Here is an 18,802-nt window from a genome sequence, read left to right on the forward strand (position 1 = left end):
ACTACATATAACAATTTAAAAATACACATTAACCAATAAACCAAAGATTTCATTGCATAAGTTATATAGAATATTATAACTCAGCACGTATTTGCAAAAGAAACAAACTGAAGAGTGAAATATAAAATTTATTTAAATACAAACATTCACAGTTATTGCTTTTTATGACTTGCAAACTCTTCCATAAGTAAACAGAGTCCTGAGGTTTCTACACATTTGTAATAGCTAAATATAACTTTAGTTATGAAATTTCCTTATGTTACAAAACAAAAATTGGAGAAATCATATAGTGTCTTCATAAAAGCAAGCAAAGATACTATTCAGCACTTAGATTTAAAAGAAATACTTAATCTTGAGCTTCTCTCAAAGTGAAGATTTTCTAGCATCTTTCTTCCTGCCAGCATTTCTGGGCTTTGCTTAAGTATCATTATTGCACACACTTAATAGGGCCTGACTTCAATTAGGCACTGTATTAAGAATGTCACTATTAACTTATTTAATCCTTACAATAGATGAACAAGGTAGACAATATTATTTCTATTTTAATGAAATGAGGAACAGAGGTAAACTGATAAATCATTTAGCTTAATGAGTAGTATTGATTGGATACTGAACCAATTTCCATTCAAATATGAACAATTGCTTTGTAATAAAACACGGTGTTTCACAACTGGCTTTTTTTGGCATTATATTCTGCTTATAACTTCCCCCAACACAAAGTCACAAATATCTTGTATAGGAATATAGGGAGATGCCCTGGCTAGTTGCTTCAGTGGTAGAGCGTCGAACTGGCATGCGGAAGTCCCTGGTTTGATTCCCAGCCAGGGTATACAATAGAAGCAACCATCTCCTTCTCTACCCATCCCTGTCACCTTTCTCTCTGTCTCTCTCTTCCCCTCCTGTAGCCAAGGCTCCCCTGGAGCAAAGTTGGCCCAGGCACTAAGGTTGACTCCATGTCTGCCTCAGGTGCTAGAATGGCTCCAGTTGCAGCAGAACAATGACCCAGATGGGCAGAGCATTATCCCCTAGTTGGCATGCAGTGTTTAACCTGGTTGGGTACATTTGGGATAATTGTCAGTGTACCTCACCGCATCTCACTTCAAGAAAATACAAAAATGGGCCCTATTTGGTTGGCTCAGTGGTAGAGCATCAGCCTGGCATGCAGAAATCCCAGGTTCGATTCCTGGCCAGAGCACACAAGAGAAGTGCCCATCTGCTTTTCCACCCCTCCCCCTTTCCTTCCTTTCTGTCTCTCTCTTTCCCTCTTGCAGCCTAGGTCCCACTGGAGCAAGGTTGGCCCCGGCGCTGAGGATGGCTCTATGGCCTCTGCCTCAGGTGCTACAATGGCTGTGATTGCAACAGAGCAACGCCCCAGAGGGTAGAGCATCGCCCCCTGGTGGTCATGCTGTGTGGATCCCAGTCGGGCGCAAGTGGTAGTCTGTCTGACAGCCTCCTCGTTTCCAACTTCAGAAAAATACACACAAAAAAAAATACAAAAAGAAAAAAAAAGTATATTTGGAGATTATATAAACTACCTGAAAAGAAACTTTTAAGAAAGATTATTTCCTCAGCATTCTGACAAGAGATCTTTATCTAAGCAAAGAATGCATCTAGGAACCAGGGCTCATGTATAAAACACTGAATTAATATAGGTTTCAAAAATCTGCTGAATCCACAGAACTTATAAGGCCTTCCTCAAGAATTGCCAATGAGCTATGATGGACTTCAGTGATATTTGACAAAACTGAACTGTCAAAATCTCCTCTTTCCAGAAAAAGTCTGCTATGACAGAGTGCAGAAGGATGCTCTTTCACATGAGAAACCAAAGAGATTTTTCTCTGAAAACCTGACCAGGTGGTGGAGCAGTGGAGAGAACATCAGACTGGTATGCCTAACACTCAGGTTTGAAACCCCAAGGCTGCTGGCTTCAGCACGGGCTCATCAACTTGAGCTCAGGGTTGCAGGTTTAGCGTGGGATCATGGACATGACCCCATGGTCACTGGCTTGAGACCAAAGTCACTAGCTTGAGCAAGGGGTCACTTGCTCTGCTAAAATCCCCCACCCATCTAGGCACATATGAAAAAGCAATTATTTAACAACTGTAACAACGGAGGTGCTGCAACAAAGAATTGATGCTTCTCATCTCTCTCCCATCATGTCTGCCTGTCTGACTCTGTCTCTATAATAAAAAAGAAAGTACCAAGGTGGTTTTACGGTGTGACATATCGCCCACTACAAGCACCCTTTTCTTTCTTCAGTTGTTATTTTTCTTACGTGACTGAAGCTCTCAGGCATCTAGGTCCATGTGTATACAAGGTGTTAAAGTGTAATGAGGTTACTGATCTGGAAGAAACCAGCGCCCTCATTATGAAAATGAGAACTGGGCTAAAATTAGTTACATTGAGTTGTATAAAATAATTGGCTATTTAGAAATACACTTACCAACATCTACTCTCGTGCTTTCTTTAAATGATGTCATGGTCCCACTTTAAACATTTTGTTCAAAGAACAAATATAATTAGAACAATTGCTTTTTATGACTTGTAAACTCTTCCAGAAGTAAAGAGAGTCCTGAATTTTCTACATATTTGTAATAGCTAAATATAACTTTGAGGCCCTGGCCGGTTGGCTTACTGATAGAGTGTCAGCCTGGCGTGCAGGAGTCCTGGGTTCGATTCCCAGCCAGGGCACTCAGGAGCTGCGGCCATCTACTTCTCCTTCCCTCCCCCTCTTCTTCCTCTCTGTCTTCACTTCCTCTCCCGCATCCAAGGCTCCACTGGAGCAAAGTTGGCCCTGGCGCTGGGGGTGGCTCTATGGCCTCTGCCTCAGGTGCTAGAATGGCTCTGGTTGCAACAGAGCGATGCCCCAGATGGCCATAGCATCGCCCCTGGTGGGCATGCTGGTTCGATCCCAGTCGGGTGCATGTGGGAGTCTGTCAGACTGCCTCCCCATTTCCAGCTTCATGAAAAAAAATAATAATAATAAATAAATTTATCTTTGATTATGAAATTTCCTAACGGTACAAAACAAAAATAGGAGAAATCATATAGTGTCTTCAGTTAAGCAAGCAAAGATACTATTCAGCACTTAGAACAATTAAATTTTGTTGTTGTTGTGAGTTCGTCTAATGGGCTGTTATTATTAAGTTTTCACTAAATCTTACTGTAACATCTCTGCATTTAGATTTGCTTCTTTCATTTGTGTTATCCTTTGTTTTACTTTTCCATAATCTCTTTGCATTATTAGTTTTGTAAACTGTTTTTCAAAGCTTTCTTTAGTGAGTATAACATAAAATATGTATTAAGACACAGTGCATACACCTACTTCTCCAGGAGAGATGCTGTGTAGTGTAGAAAGGTGTTCTAAACTCCTGTACTTGGGTTTTAAGGAGGTAAGCTGGGTACTGGAAAATGTTCTTCTTTTTAATATATTTACAATTACATCTCAATAAAAAATAAGTTACGAGCCCTGAAGATGGAGCTGAGTAGGCAGACACACAGATTCCCAGCTCATACCACCAAACTGGATTACTAACTCATTTATGAACAATCAGAGTGAAAAACCAACTCTACACTATAAGAACAGCTCTCAAAAACCAAGGAGCAAAGCAGAAGTCATAACAAATCTGGTAGGGAGTGCCCGAATCTCCGCTGCTTACAGGAACAAAGGTAGGGTGAGGCTGAGAGCCCAGAAGGGCTCTAACTCCAAGGAAAAGCACAAAAAATACTGCTCATAGCCACTTGCCTGATGACCAGTGAATGAGGTGTGTTGAAAGGGCCAGCTTGTCTTCCAAAAAGAAAGGGAGGAGAGAGAGAGAGAGAGACAGTGAGAGGCAGAGGATTTTAGGGGACGACCTGAGAAGCTGAATCATCCAGTGCTGGAGGCAGCCATAGCTGGGAGAGGGGCTGATCCATCCACAAAACAAAAGACAAATCGCTTTCAGGTCACAGATCTCTAGACATCTCTCCAGCTCCAATCAGCGCAACAAGACACAGCTGACAACAAGAAGTGGGGAGGAGGGGCAGTAACTCAGGTCTTCATGGAGATCTGAGATACACCTACCCCTACTGAAGCTGAGAAAACACCCTGTCCCCAGAGAGATTATCTGGTAGAAGAAGCCTTCAGAGTCTCAGGCTATACCCTCTTATCTGCATTCCAGGATAAATTTCAAATAAGTACCCTGCAGAGATCAGAAAACAAGACTATCACCTGTTAAAAAAACAAACAAATCAAGACTTCAGAGTGGCCCAAATAAAAAAGTGGATTTAAAATAATAGCTAATGCCAACGCAAGAAGACCTAGAAATGACACAATTGAAAACTAGAGGCAGACAATACCGAGCCTAGGCTCAATCATCTCTACAAACTAAATATCCAAACACACAGACATAATGAGAGACAGAGAAGGGCAATCCAAATGAAACCCCAAGAGAAACCTCCAGGAAATAAACTGAGTGATATGGAAATAACAAAACTTCCCGAAGCAGAGTTCAAAATAATGATTGTAAGGATGCTTAGGGATCTTAGAACAACACTGGATGGTCATTATGAACACCTAAATAAAGAAATAGCAAGAATAAAAAGGATATTGAAATATTAAAAGAGAATCAGTCAGAGATGAAAAATACCATATCAGAAATGAAGACCACAATGCAAGAAATAAAAAACAGGATAGATGGAGCTGAGGATCAAATCAGCGATTTGGAGGACAAGTTGAATGAAAGCAAGGAAGCAGAGAAGAAAAAAGAAAAGAGAATCAAAAAGTCTGAGGAAACAATTAGAGAGCTCTATGACAACATGAAGAGAAATAACATCCGCATCATAGGGGTTCCTGATGAAGAAGAGAACGAAAAAGGGTTAGAGACTTTGTTCAATCATATCATAGCTGAAAACATCCCTCAATTAAGGCAGGAGAAACTGTCACAAGTTCAAAAAGCACAGAGAACTCCATTAAAGAGAAACCCAAAGAAACCTACACCAAGACACGTCAAAATTAAAATACCAAAGCTAAGTGATAAAGAAAAAATATTAAAAGCTGCTAGAAAAAAAAGGCTATCACTTACAAAGAAGCCCCCATAAGGATGACACCAGACTTCTCAACAGAAACACTGGAGGCCAGAAGGGAATGGCAAGAAATATTCAAAGTAATGCAGAACAAGAACCTACAACCAAGACTACTATATCCAGCAAGTCTATCATTTAAAATTGAAGGAGAAATAAAAAGATTTCTCCCCCCCCAAAAAAAACACTCAAGGAATACATTACAACCAAACCAATACTGCAGGAAATGTTAAGGGGCATGGTGTAAACAGATCAAAGTGGGAAAAGAATATAGCAAAAGAGGAATACAGCATTAAAGAATAAAATGACAATAAACAACTACATATCAATAATAACCTTAAATTAAATGAATTAAATGATCTAATCAAAAGGCATAGGGTAGCTAAATGGATAAGACAACAGGACCCATACATATGCTGTCTACAAGAGACACACCTTAGAACAAAGCATACACATAGATTTAAGGTAAAAGGATGGAAAAAAAAAATTTCATGCAAATGGAAATGAAAAAAAAGATGGGGTAGCAATACTCATATCAGACAAATTGGACTTTAAAACAAAGGATATAGTAAAAGATAAAGAAGGCCACTACATAATGAAAAGAGAGTAATACAACAGGAAGATATAACTATTATCAATATCTATGAACCTAATATAGGAGCACCTAAATATATATAAAAAGCAGACTTTGATGGATATAAAGGGCTAGATCAACAGCAATACAATATTAGTAGGGGATTTCAATACCCCACTAACATCACTAGATAGATCTTCAAAAAAGAAAATTAAGAAACAGCAGACTTAAAGGACACTCTAGATCAACTCAATTTAATAGATATCTTCAGAACCTTTCACCCTAAAGCAGCAGAATATACATTCTTTTCAAGTGCTCATGGTACATTCTCTAGGATAGACCACATGTTAGGGTACAAAAGGGGTCTCAACAAATTTAAGAACATTGAAATAATATCAAGCACTTTTCCTGATCACAATGGCATGAAACTGAAATCAACCACAACAGAAAAGCTCAAAAGTTCTCAAACACATGGAAACTAAATAGCAGGTTGTTAAATAACGAATGGATTAAGAATGAGATCAAAGAAAAAATAATAAATAATTCCTAGAAACAAATGATAATGAGTATACAACAACTCAAAATTTATGGGACACAGCAAAAGGAGTACTGACAGAGAAGTTCATAGCACTATAGGCACACTTCAAGAAGCTAGAAAAGCTCAAGTAAACAACTTAACCCTGCACCTAAAAGAACTAGAAAAAGAACAGCAAGTAAAGCCCAAATGTAGTAGAAGGAAGAAAATAATAAAGATCAGAGCAGAAATAAAGGATGTAGAGGCTAAAGAAACAATACAGAGGATCAATGAAACTAGGAGCTGGTTCTTTGAAAAGATAAACAAGATCGATGAACCTTTAACTAGACTCACCAAGAAAAAGAGAGAGAGGACTCAAATAAATATAATTATAAATGAGAGTGGAGAAATAACAACTGAAACAACAGAAATACAAAATATTGTAAAAAAATGCTATGAAGAACTGTATGCCAAAAAACTAGACAACCTAGCTGAAATGAACAAATTCCTTGAAACATACAATCTTCCAAAAATCAATCTGGAAGAATCAAAAAACCTAAACAAATCGATTATAAGAATGACATCGAAAGAGTTATCAAAAAATTACCAACAAAGTAAAATCCTGGGCCAGATGGCTTCACAAGTGAATTCTACCAAATATTCAAAGAAGAACTAACTCCTATCCTCAAGCTATTTCAAAAACTTCAAGAGGGAAAGAAGACTTCCAAGCTCCTTTTATGAGGCAAGCATAATTCTGATTCCAAAACCAGGCAAAGACAACACATAAAAAGAAAATTATAGGCCACTACCCCTGATGAATATAGATGCTAAAATCCTCAACAAAATATTAGCAAACTGGATCCAACAATATATGGAAAAAAATCATGCACCATGAACAAGTGGGATTTATTCTGGGGAGGCAAGGCTGGTACAATATTTGCAAATCAATCAATGTCATTCATCACATAAACAAAAAGAAGGAAAAAAACCACATGATAATGTGAACAGATGCAGAAAAAGGTTCTGATAAAATCCAGCACCCATTCATGATCAAAACTCTCAACAAAGTGGGAATACAGAGAACATACCTCAACCTAATAAACGCCATCTAGGACAAACCCACAGCCAACATCATATTCAATGGGCAAAAATTAAAAACAATCCCCTTAAGATCAGGAACAAGGCAGGGTTCCCCCTTTCACCACTCTTATTCAACATAGTCCTGGAAGTCCTAGCCACAGCAATCAGACAAGAAGAAGAAATAAAAGGCATCCAAGTTGGAAAAGAAGAAGTAAAAGTACCGTTATTTGCAGATAATATGATATTGTATATAGAAAACCCTAAACTCTCAGTCAAAAAACTAGACCTGATAAACAAAATCAGCAAAGTGGCAGGATATAAAAGTAATATTCAGAAATAAGTGGCATTTTATACACAATGATGAACAGTAAGAAGGAGAAATTAAGGAAACAATCTCCTTCACTATTACAACCAAAAAACTAAAGTACCTAGGAGTAAATTTCACCAAGGAGATTAAACACTTGCCCTCGGAAAATGATAAAACATTGATGAAAGAAATCAAGGAATATACAAACAAGTGTAAGCATATAACGTGCTCATGGTTAGGAAGAATAAACATCATTAAAATGTGTATATTACCAATTAAAATACCAATGACATACTTTAAAGATATAGATCACATATTACAAATATTTATATAGAACCAAAAAAAGAACACGGATAGCCTCAGCAATCTTTAAAAAAAAATAATAAAGTGGGAGGTATCACATTTCCTGATATCAAGTTATACTACACGGTCATTGTACTCAAAACAGCCTGGTCCTGGCATGAGGACAGGCATATAGATCAATGGAACAGAATAGAGAACCCAGAAATAAACCCACAGCTCTATGGACAACTGATATTTGACAAAGCAGGTAAGGGCATACAATGGAGTAAGATAGCCTCTTTAAATAAATGGTATTGGGAACATTGAACATCTACCTGCAAAAAATTGAAACTAGACCACCAACTTACACCATTCACAAAAATAAACTCAAAATGGATAAAAGACTTAAATGTAAGTTGTGAAACAATGAGCATCTTAGAAGAAAACATAGGCAGGAAGCTCTGCAACCTCTCTCGCAGCGATATATTTGCTGATTTATCTCCACGGCAAGTGAAATAAAACACAGGATAAACAAATGGGACTACATCAAATTTAAAAGCTTTCACATAACCAAAGACAATAAGAACAGAATAAAAAGACAAACTACAGAATGGGAGAAAATATTTGACAGAACATCTGATTGGGGTTAATAACTAAAATTGATAAAGAACTTGTAAATCTTAACACCAGGAAGACAAACAATCAAATCAAAAAATGGGCAAAAGAAATGAATAGACATTTCTCCAAGGAGAACATACAGATGGCCAAAAGGCATATGAAAAAATGTTCAACATCACTAATCATTAGAGAAATGCTAATTAAAACCACAATGAGATATCACCTCACACTAGTCACAATGGCACTCATCAACAAAACAATACAGAATAAGTGCTGGCCAGGATGTGGAGAAAAGGGAACCCTCCTGCACTGCTGGTGGGATTGAAGACTGGTGCAGCCTCCGTGGAAAACAGTAAGGAAATTCCACAAAAAATTGAAAATCAAACTGCCTTTTGACCCAGCTATCTCACTTTTAGGAATATATTCTAAGAACACCATAAAACAGTTCCAAAAGGAGAAATTCACCCCCATGTTTTTGGCAGCATTGTTCACAATAGCAAAGATCTGGAAGCAGCCCAAGTGTACATCAGAGGACGAGTCGATTAAAGAGCTTTGTTTCATATGTACTATGGGATACTATGCAGCCATAAGAAATGATGACATCAGATCATTTAGAGTAACATGGATGGAACTTGATAACATTACACAGAGGGAAATATGTAAGTCAGAAAAAACTAAGAACTATATGAACCAATACATAGATGGAACCTAAAAATGAGACTCAGAGACACGGATATGAATGTGATGGAAATGGAGGATGAGGTGGCGGGGTGGGGAGAGGGCAAGGAAGGAGAGAGAGGGTGGGGGGATAGGAGGGGCACAAAGAAAAACAGATAGAAGGTGACGGAAGACAATTTGACTTTGGGTGAGGGGTATGCAGCATAATCAAATGTCAAAATAATCTGGAAATGTTTTCTCGGAACATATATACCCTGATTTATCAATGTCACTGCATTAAAATTAATAAAAATAAGATAAAAAATAAGTTACAACATTAAAGTAGAAACACATTCCTAAAAGCTAAAATAAAATTCTACATCTAGAAAGCATATCTTCTCAAAATAAGTAACTTACTTTTTTCCTTCGTTTTTTATGATTTACTTATTTCACTCCATATAATTTTATCAAGATCCCACCATTTTGTTGTACATGATCTGATGTCATCATTTCTTATGGCTGAGTAGTATACCATAGTGTATTTGTGTCACATCTTCTTTATCCAGTCTTCTATATATAACTTATTTTAACAGGCAATTTTAAGACCTATGATTCCAAAGTGATGTGAATATATTTTAGTCCTTTTTCAAATAGCTGTTTTCATAAATTATAGTTGCCAGTTTTCTCAAATGCACCGAGAAATGTTCTTACAAGCATTTTTCAGCTCACACATTTGAAAACCCCCAACCCCAGGAGTCTCCAATGGACTTGCTCAGAACTTCATGAATGAAGCCTTCACATCATGCCTTTGCAGGCAAATTCACATGGGAAAATTCACGTGCCAATATTATGATTTTGGATCTCAAATGCACAGCACAGTATAGATTGGATCATTTATGAATTTGATTTTTATACAAGGTTTTCCTATGCAAACAGGCTATAAAGGGCTGAAATTATAGTTCTCACTATAATCTAATTGCTAAATAATCCCTGAGTAAGTGGTACTTCAAAAAACATGCACACACAAACAAGGGTTTCACTTTTTTTTATTGATTTTAATTTATTGTTTACATATTTACAAGTGTACCGCATATATATCTCCCTCCCCCTTGTTCTCCTTGATACCCCCTTTGTCACCTCCCGCTACCGCCTTCCCCCCTTTCCTCCATCATTTACTATCCTCCCTCTATCTCTCTGAGTTATCTTTATTATATGCGGCTTAAGTGTCTGTTTGTCGCCGATAGCTTATTGGTTGCTTGTGTAACTGTATTAGCCAATGGGGTGAAGTTGCCATGGCTGAATGTAAATTGAGCGGGTCAGGGGGAAGGTGAACATTTGTTTGCATTGGCAATCATCTGCTTTTGAAACAATTTAAGGCTGAACGCAAATTGAGCGTGTCAGGGGGAAGGTGAACATTTGTTTGCATTGGCAATCATCTGTTTTACATAAAAACTGCGTCTTAACGTAATTTCTTTTAAGAATGCCTCCTAGAAAATACAGCACTGAAGAGGAGAGAAAAGGAGCTAAAGCTGCACAAAAACAGCTTTCTCGACAAAAAGAAACCACTGAGCAGAGAAAGACAAGGCTTGCTTCAGTCGCAGAGCAAATGCGTCTTTCTTGGCAAAATGAGACTGATGAACATAGAGAAACAAGGCTTGCCTCAGATGCAAGACAAAAAAGCCTGTCTCGACAAAATGAGTCCCTTGAACAAAGGCAGGAGAGAAATGCAAAAAAAACGACAGAGTAATGCTGACCGAAATGCAAAAAGGATTAAAACAGTTTTCTTTGACATGTGAATTAACATTTTATTATTTAAATCACCTTTATTTATTGAGCTAGTGGTGGCTCTTAAGAAATGTACCGCCAGTGGTTTCCTTCATTGCACTCTACTTTAAGCAATTAAGCAAGTAGAAGGGGGAAACCCCATGGGGCACTAAGCAAAAGGGGCATCCTCACCACCTGCCCTGGATAATTCAGTTTGAATTAGCAGACAACTTTGCACAAATCATTTTAATTACAATTTATAATATCTAGAACAGCGGTCATTTCGTATGACCGCTGGGCTTTCTAGTGTTTATATACTTTCACTAATGTATTTCCTTTCTTTGATCCCCTCCTCTCTTCCCTTTTCCCTCTGGACTCTTTGACCCCTTCTCTACCTCTCTTCCATTCTTCACTTCTCATTGTTTATTGGATTCCTCATATGAGTGAAGTGATATGGTATTTTCATTCTCTTCCTGGCTTATTTTGTTTATCATAATAGACTCCACGTTCATCCATTTTGCCGCAAAGGGTCAGATTTCTTCTTTTTCACAGCTGTGTAGTATTCCATTATGTATATGTACCACTTTTGGTGCTCACTAACCAAACAACACAGAATAAGTGCTGGCGAGCGTGCGGAGAAAAGGGAACCCTCCTGCATTGTTGGTGGGAATGTGGACTGCTACAATCACTGGGGAAAACAATATGGATATTGCTCACAAAATTAAAAATAGAATTGCCTTTTGACCCAGCTATCCCACTTCTAGGAATACTATATCCTAAGAATAACAAATCACCAATTCAAAAGAAGAAATGCACCCCCATGTTTATTGCAGCATTGCTCACAATAGCCAAGATCTAGAAACAGCCAAGTGTTCATCAGTACACGAGTCGCTCCACTTATTTTTTAATGCCCCTATTTTATGAAATTGAGTAAAATGCTTCTATCTGAATGTTTCATTGATCCTCTTTTACATGAACTATTAATGCAATAAAAGAAACTGGTTTAATTACATAAAAACAGTGACAACTCTTTGTTCTGCGGCTCACTTACAATGACTGAAAACGTTCCAGAGCAATCAGATTTCTTTCCTGAGTCTGAGAAATGCTCTTGAATGCAGAGCCAACACATTTAGCGGAACTGCTCACAAGGACTTGCATGGAAACGTAAGGTTGATGAGCGCAGGCTGAAATGAATGTAGTCCCCATAGGAAGCTAAACGACTGTAGGCTCAGAATGAGTAAGATTATGGCTGAGGTAGGAAGTGAAAAGTCTGAGTTAGCAAAAAAGATCAGAGTATGAAACCTTAACGATGAATAACACAACAGAAGGTAAAAGCAAAAAAAGAAGCCAACAATGTCACAACCCAGGAAGATGAAGAACTGATCGGGCTATCACAGAAGCTGGATCATGGCATGAAGCTGTAGCCGTTATATATGTGGTTTTGACCTGTGAATGTGTCTGAATGTCTAATGAGTTCAGGGATATGGTGGACAATCACTTACCATCAATAAAGAGCCCACAATTACAGGTACGGACGCTGGAACTTTCAAGTGGTTGAGAAAGCAGACAAGCGGCAGATCCAAGATTCTGAACCACCGGTGACCTCTCTCCTAGCTGCTGCCAAACATTGGACAGTTGTGTATGAAACTGATGACAGTAGAAATGCTCCCTGAGAATGAAAGGGAGAAGAATGAAATTCTATTAGGAGAATAATCTACTGCTGCTATCCGACATTACTTCTGGACACCCCATTAAGCCAGGTGAACCCCCAGCATCATTCTTTTACTGCAAGATATGCTCCATGACCTCTCTTGAGCCTGCTGATAAAACAACAATAAAACAAAACAAAAGAAAGAAAACGACACTACCTACTATAAAGAAAAAAGCTAAGTGTAGAGACTAGTATATAAAATGCTCTAAAAAGAAATTATTTTTTTTTTTTATTTTTTTTATTTTTTGCATTTTTCTGAAGCTGGAAACAGGGAGAGACAGTCAGACAGACTCCCGCATGCGCCCGACCGGGATCCACCCGGCACGCCCACCATGGGGCGGCGCTCTGCCCACCAGGGGGCGATGCTCTGCCCATCCTGGGTGTCGCCATGTTGCGACCCTCCTGGGCGTCGCCATGTTGCGACCAGAGCCACTCTAGCGCCTGGGGCAGAGGCCACAGAGCCATCCCCAGCGCCCGGGCCATCTTTGCTCCAATGGAGCCTTGGCTGGGGGAGGGGAAGAGAGAGACAGAGAGGAAGGCGCGGCGGAGGGGTGGAGAAGCAAATGGGCGCTTCTCCTATGTGCCCTGGCCGGGAATCGAACCCGGGTCCTCCGCACGCTAGGCCGACGCTCTACCACTGAGCCAACCGGCCAGGGCAAAAACAAATTATTTTTTTCCTCTTCTTGTGTGGTAATTCATATAGAACTGAAAATTAGACAAAGGATGAAAATAAATTGGAATAAATAGAGAAAGTAATACTGAAAATTTCAAATGATAAGGATACATGCTTAAAAAACAGGATAAGAGAATAAAGGAACATGACATGAGAAAGAAAAGAGAAACTAAGGTGAAATACATAGGAAACAAAATTATACGTTAGACACAGCACTGTAAAGAAAATGCAGAATTAAAGGTTATTTATTTTAGAAGTAAACCTTGCAGAAATAACAATTAACTATATATCATAATCAGATATAATCATCTAAAAATATGTTTTTTCTCATACACAATAAATTATCTGAAAAATAATTGGAATTAGAAAGGGCAAGGAGAAAGAAAACAGAAATAAAATATAGACAAAAATTATTTAGAAACTAACTCTGTGAAGACAATGAATTCCAAAGCCCATGAGCTTTGTAGCAGCAAACTCCAAGGTGACACAGAAAATGCACTGTGGATTTGTTTCATTGATAGAATCACTGCAACGATTCCCAGAAATGTACAAGTCTCCAGACGGAAGGGTGTTCAGATGTTCAGTTTTATTGGATTGTCCCAAGGACACCTGCTTCATCATATTCCAATCTTATCTGAAAATAAACCACCCTGCACCATTTCAAAACCTTCTCTGCACTTAACTCTTTCCACTTGTGGTCCGTGGAGCATGAATAATGCACCTGAAACAAGCATTGCTTACCTCACCACAGCTCAGCAGCTTAAAAACTACCAAAGTGTCTCAGAAAAAGCTCACGGTGAGTTTTCCTGAAACACCAAGAAACAAATCTATGAAGTTTGAGATGAGAAATATTGACATCTGATAACCAAAGGCTACTTAGCACAGTGAGGAAGCCGGGATGCACTTGGGGAGTAAAGCTGTGTATGAAGGAAAGTCATCTGTCCTTTTCTTCCCAAAACTTCAAGGTTCACAGCCTCATAATTTTAATATGCAAGCTCTGAAGAGTGTCTTCAATGGAAGCCACATAACTTTCCCATTCTAAGTGTCTGTAGTTACTGAAAATTGACCACCTTTTCAGTACTCTTAGTTCTTCGAATCATAGCAATATCACAAAAAAAGATGTGCTGTTTCTTAAATTGATTTTTTAAATTGTGGTAAAATAGGCATAACATAAAATTTACCATCTGAACCACTGTAAACGTTCAGTTCAGCGATATTCAGTTCATTCACAATGTTATGCAAATATCACCACCCTCCATATCCGGAACTCTTTTTAACTTTGTCAACTGAAATTTTACACCTGTTAAACAAAAACTCCCCATTTCTCACTCTCTCAAGGCTTCTGTCAGCCAGTATTTTACAGTCTGTCTCTGAATTGGACTACTCTCATTAGCTCATATAAGGAGAATCATAGAGTGTCGGTACTTTTCTGAATTGCTTATCTCACTTAGTAGAATGTCCTCATGGCTCATCATGATTACACTACATATCAGAATGTCTTTTCAAGATAATCTTTCATTATATATATATATATATGTATATATATTTGTGTATATATATATATATATATATATATATATATATATCACTTTTTTCTTTTGCTTTTTAAGTCCAATAATCCATTGATGAGCAATTCAGCACCTTCTATATCTTGGCTATTATGAACAATACCGCAATGATCACAGAAGTACAAATATCTCGTTGAGATGCTGATTTTGTTTAATACTTTCTCTCTCTCTCTGTCTCTCTAGGCCTGGGTAAGAATGTACCTTCATCCTGAATTTTCTAGACATGGGAAAGGAGCACGTATCAGAATCTCAGAGGATGACATTTCAACAACAGAAAACCACAGGAATAGGTCTATTATTAGAATATAAGAGAATAAAGTGCCCTGTATATTCTTCAATGCACTTCTCAGGTTTTCTTTTTTACGCATTTTCTCAAAGTGAGATGTGGCGGGTGTGGAGGTAGTGATGGTGTGTGTGGGGGGGTGCGGCAGACAGACTCCAGCATGCGCCGAAATGGGATCCAACTGGCATGCCCACCAGGAGGCGATGCTATGACCATCTAAGGCTTTGCCCCATTGCAACCAGAGCAGAGCTATGCTAGCACCTGGGGCAGAGGCCATGGAGCCATCCTCAGTGCCCAGGCCAACTTTTGCTCCAATGGAGCCTTGGCTGCTGAAGGGGAAGAGAGAGAAAGAGAGAAAGGAGTAGGAGAAGGGTGGAGAACCAGATAGGTGATTCTCTGGTGTGCCCTGCCTGGGAATAGAATCGGTGACTTCCACACATCAGGCCAACACTCTACCATTGAGACAACCAGCCAGTGCCACACTTCTCAGGTTTTAATGGTCACATACTAACCGCTAGATCTTTGTGTGGTAACTATTGGTGAGTTATACATAAGACCCACAACAACTGTGTGAAATGTGCTGTGTGAGTATTCGTTGGAATTTATTTTCATTAATAGCTTTGTAAATGTTTCTAAAGAGAGGTGTGTACAGTTTTCAGGCAGTTAATAAGATTCCTAGAAAAGGTATTCTTGACAAAAGACAATGATATCAATAAAGGAGGTTTAAATGCCTTTGGAGAATTAAGAATGGGGATATGGGGATGGGTGAGGGAGGTGGAGGAATAGAGCAAAAATGAATAAACTTATGAACATGAACAACAGTGTGGTGACTGTCAGCTTGTGGTGGGGGAAGTGGAGCAGGATATGGGTACAATCAGTGGTGATGTATAGACTTCAGTGGTGGCTGTAAACACACAGTAACACAGTGCATTGTACAGACCTGTGTTGAAGAAGGAGGAAACCTGAATCGTATATGGTCATCCGAACTAGTGTCACCCTAATAAATTTAATTTCAGCAAAAAAAAAAAAAAAAAAAAAAAAAGCCCAACCAGTTGCTCCATGAATAGAAGGGTCATCCTGGTGTAAGGATGCCTTCAGATTGGATTCCCAGTCAGGGCACACAGGAGAAGCGACCATCTGCTGCCCCCTCACTCTGTTTTTTCTCCCTCTTCTCCTCACACAGCCAGTGGTTTCATTGGTTCAAGTGTGGCCCAGAGTGCTGGGAATAGCTCTATTGGAGTACATGAGCCTCAGGTGCTAAAAATAGCTCAGTACTCTAGCATTGGTCCAGGATAGCATTGCCAGGTAGATTCTAGATGGAGTGCATGCGGGAGTTTGCCTTACTATCTCACCTTTTCTCACATGAAAAAGAAAGAATTTAAAAGAATATATAACAGCTGATTATGACTAGAACATAGCTGCAAAGACAAATGCCATGCTGTAGGGCACTAGTCTGACTGTAAGGGGTCATCAAAGCAATATGGACCTGTTATAGTGCAGTTGCTAAATAAAAGTAGACCCAACATTTAATATTTGAGTACAACAGAAATCTTTGACTCAGTGTAATTCTAATAGGTGTGATTCAGATGAAGATGGTCATTTTCATAAGTTATTCAGAAATGTATGACTCCATGGAAACTCAGCACCCGGTCCTTCCCATGTGATTCCATCACTCAGAAGTCAGGCATAGGGCCCCACCTAATTAAAAAAGAGGGTTGGGAATGTAGTCTAGCTGTGCTCCAGTGAGCAGCGAGAACTGACTTATTATGCTACAGAGTACATGTATGTAACTCATATGCAAAAGGGAGCTCTTGAAGTTTGTTTGTTTTCAAGCTGGAAGTGACAGGAGCAAAATAAAGTCAGAGAGAAATTGCATGCACTGTACAACGAACCAGAAGAGATGCTAAAGTTCTGTGAAGAGCTTGTCTTCTGTGCTCTCAGTATAGAAGACAGTTGACGCAATGCCGTTGGGTTCTCCCTCGTGTCTCCGAACCAATGCCATGTGGTAACTATCGTACAACCAGTAACAAATAATGAGATATTTTACTAAAAAGGGAAGAAAATTTAGAGCCCATTCTCAACCCTGGTACTAATGACCAGACTTTGCTGTAGATTCTAGTCTTATGCTGAAATGATAAATAAGGGAATGAGGCCTCCTCTGTGACACGCATAAGGATACAAAAGCAGAAAGGAAGCTGATCCTACTGAGCAGATGATTGGATTATTTTCTTTTTGTGACCTGTAAGAGAGTATGACAATTGCTTTCCCTCTAACTTCACAAACCATACGTTGCTTTTATTCTGTCTTTCTATGTCATTTATACACTTGTAAACATTACACATGCTTCCACTGAGGCTTTTATTACAAAGCCTTCAGTATCTTTCAAAGACTTTCAAAAAATTGAATGCATTTGTCTAGAATATTGTAAAGAAATGATAATGGGTCATAGAAGATGAAACACCTCAGCATAAGATAAACTTCAGCTCTCCCCTCAATGCAACATGAGTATCTTTGGCACCATGCTGATGAGCAGATGTGTCAGAAAGCTCAATGTGAGGAAATCCAATGATGCTTGAAGAACTCCAAATATCACAGTGCTTAGGTTACAGTACTATTCATGATATAAGGTGTAACTATACAATAGCAGTAGGAGGAAAAGGGAAACAAGTGGCCTTTAAAAATGTGCACCCCTTTCTCCATTCACTGCTAATGTACTCACCAAGCCCGAGTGGTTCAAATACCCGCACAGCTGTTTAGTTAATGAAAATATATCTATCACATATCTTCAGAACTTAATTAGTACATGCTATTAATGGAAGGCATTATGGGACAGGTAAAACATTCTATAGCTCTCTTACCTGGTGGTGAAAACTGTAGAATTGATGATTTTTGAAGTTTGCAATATGTATGGGACACAATGCTTTCTAAAAATTTCAGATTCTCAGTTAAACGTCACTCTAATCTTTTTTTTTTTTTATTTCTCTGAAATTGGAAACGAGGAGGCAGTCAGACAGACTTCCGCATGTGCCCGACCGGGATCCACCAGGCACGCCCACCAGGGGCGATGCTCTGCCCATCTTGGGGCATCGCTCTTTCCACAATCATAGCCATTCCAGCACCTGAGGCAGAGGCCACAGAGCCATCCTCAGCGCCCCTCAGGGCAAATGCTGCTCCAATGGAGCCTTGGCTGCAGGAGGGGAAGAGAGAGACAGAAAAGAAGGAGAGGCAGAGTGGTGGAGAAGAAGATGGGTGCTTCTCCTATGTGCCCTGGCCTGGAATCGAATATGAAATTCCCGCACGCCAGGCTGACGCTCTACCACTGAGCCAACTGGCCAAGGCCAACTCTATTCTTTTAATTGGTCAAATCCACAAATGTTGGAATCGTACTTGACTCCTATCTTTCTCTCATTCCTCAAATGGATTCAACAACGGCAAAGTAAATGTGAAATTAATCTCAGTTATATAATGGTACATTGGAAAAAATAAACTGGAACTCCAACCTTCAATTTCTTTGTTACATGTGGAAATAATAAAAATAATAATAAGAAGAATAAAAATAAGCTCATAATGTTGATGAGATAATAAAGGAAGCAAAGTATACAAGATTCTATCTTGTTAGCAAATATTGGCTATTCTAAAAAATATCAGTTCTACATTCTGTCATTTATTTTGATGTTTTCTCTTGGAAATACCCACCTCAAACATGATCA

The 18,802-nt window shown here is 38.9% G+C and overlaps 1 long non-coding RNA gene across 1 annotated transcript in view; it reads right to left on the bottom strand.

The window, feature by feature from the left end:
- The window catches only part of LOC136392230 (uncharacterized), a 33,337-nt gene extending 15,153 nt beyond the window's left edge, over positions 1-18,184 (bottom strand). Inside the window, exons 1-2 of the long non-coding RNA XR_010748927.1 lie at positions 17,951-18,184; positions 12,360-12,526 (exon numbers count right to left, since the gene is read on the bottom strand). This is a non-coding gene — a long non-coding RNA (uncharacterized lncRNA). The remainder of the gene's footprint in view (positions 1-12,359; positions 12,527-17,950) is intronic.
- Positions 18,185-18,802: the final 618 nt, after the last annotated feature.

This window comes from Saccopteryx leptura, chromosome 1, assembly GCF_036850995.1.
Source record: "Saccopteryx leptura isolate mSacLep1 chromosome 1, mSacLep1_pri_phased_curated, whole genome shotgun sequence".
NCBI classification, from domain to species: domain Eukaryota; kingdom Metazoa; phylum Chordata; class Mammalia; order Chiroptera; family Emballonuridae; genus Saccopteryx; species Saccopteryx leptura.